Consider the following 2,051-nt stretch of genomic DNA (forward strand, 5'->3'; position numbering starts at 1 on the left):
TGGATTGATCCAAATGAGACTTTCAACCTCTTTCTTGATTTTGACAGAAGCTCCCCTACACCCTTCTTGAGGCACATATGACAGTGAGGGACACTGGACTGAGGATTTTGCAGGGAGCAGAGAGCTTGCATTGCTGAGGCTTGCACACTTGGATAAGAATATTTGGGACCAGCAGATGGCATAACGGTTGCATCACTGGACTCACACGTAGTCAACTGCAGTTCGAGTCCCAGACCTGGTGGCTTAAAACTCACACCAGGCATGTGTGCAAGTGTGCCCAAGATCCCAAGAGGAAAATGGAGGAAAAGGGATTGTGGTGTGGCCATTCTCCCCTGAGGGGTGACTTTTTGTCTCTCTGTCTCTGTAGCAAGCACTTGCACCATATAGTAAAAATCTCTCTTTAAAAAAAAAAAAAGAATGTTCTGGTTCATTAAAGGCCTGCCCAGGCTCTGGCTGCTGAGGTTGTCCCATGGACTGCTCTGTATTGGGGATTTTTTGGTTCTGTGCTGTCTGGCTGATTTTATCCCCCGTCCTCTTTAGCCTGGGATGCATGGACTTCCCAGGTGTTCTGCAGGGCCTGTGACGATAGGTGGCAGGACAGCCATCTTTACTTCTGGGAGCTTTCAACTGAGTTTTCGGATTGCTTCCTCTGTAAGCATGGGGAACAAACTGCAGTAGTATCAGCTGTCTCTGTAGCGTCGTCGCCGTGAGAAGTCCAGCTGGCTTGATACTGCATTATGTTCCTGAGGATCTTGAACCGGCATTTGTATTCTATTTTGACGCGATGCTTGTGGTCAGATTGCCCCTAGATCCCCATGCTCCTGACTGGAGCTACTTAGGAGATCTACTTTGCCAACTTTCGAGAAACGCCAGACCTGGTAGTTCAGCGTCCAAGTGGCAAAGTAAATTCTTAAAATTATGGTTTAACTCCATGAATCTTGGAGAAGTCAAACATTTCTTGTAAAGCAAACTGTGGATTTTTCAAGTGCACTTGCCATAATTCCGCTTTGTGAACCAGGATTTTCCGTCCTCAGTGACATCAAAATTAAAGCAAAATCAACTGAGTGTCTTACATGACATGTGTGTTCTGAGACAAGAAAGTCACACTGGCTGTGAGTGGGTCAGGAAACAACCACTTTCTTATAGCTATGCCTTTAAAAAAGGACATCTAAGTTGATGTTGCCTATCTCTTAAATGTATTGCCTTGTTCCTTAAATGTGTTTATAAAGTAGCACATAACTTATTCTCTCACAATTAAAAAAATTACTTTTATAACTGTATTCTATAATTGGCTCTTTTTTTTTTCTTTCTCAGCATGGAAAGTTTCACAAACTCGCGTGTCATCCTTGCATAGGGGCCATGCTAACTTTTGTGTCATTCTAATTTTAGTATAGGTGCATAGGTGTTACCAAAACAAGCACTGATTGGCTTCTTTTTCATCTTTTTTTTTTTTTTTGTCATAGGGCTCATATGCTCACTGGAGAAAGACAAACACAGAGAAGAAAAGTAAGAAATCACTCACCACCACCATCACCCCCGGGGAATAACCATACATAATCCCTTCTCCTCCATTCTCCTCTTGGGATTTCGGGCATGCATGCACACACCTGGAATGATTTTTAAGTTGTTGGCTCTGGGACTTTAACCACAGTCAGTGACATGAGAGTCCAATACTTCAACCGCTACATAACCTGCTAGTCCCTCAGTCTATATATTTTAACCATTTAAAATGATCAATCTAAATAATATCCTTCCCCTTCCCCGGGTAGTCGACCTGGTCATGCAGAGAAATTCAGGCCACCTTGTGATTGCCAAGCTCTGGACCTTCCTTGGAGTAGGATCCAGTGGGTGGTTGTGGAGGCATTCTCCTCACCCGCTCCTGTCACATGGCTATTTACTCCCGGAATCTTCAGGGGTTGATGAAGAAACCAGGGAATAGGGGGACTGTGAAGCTTTGTTTCTCCTATTATTTATAGCAGTGAGAACTTGTCACATTCTCTAGAATGTGACCAAGAAATAGGAGAACAGACCTCAAATTTAGAAGCAGTGGT

The 2,051-nt window shown here is 43.7% G+C and overlaps 1 pseudogene; it reads right to left on the bottom strand.

Moving 5' to 3' along the window:
• Positions 1-1,309: 1,309 nt before the first annotated feature.
• LOC114004948 (uncharacterized) lies at positions 1,310-1,409 on the bottom strand (annotated as a pseudogene).
• Between the last annotated feature and the right edge of the window lie 642 nt (positions 1,410-2,051).

The sequence above is a fragment of the Tupaia chinensis genome, unplaced genomic scaffold, assembly GCF_000334495.1.
Source record: "Tupaia chinensis unplaced genomic scaffold, TupChi_1.0 Scaffold140534_1, whole genome shotgun sequence".
Taxonomy (NCBI): Eukaryota; Metazoa; Chordata; class Mammalia; order Scandentia; family Tupaiidae; genus Tupaia; species Tupaia belangeri.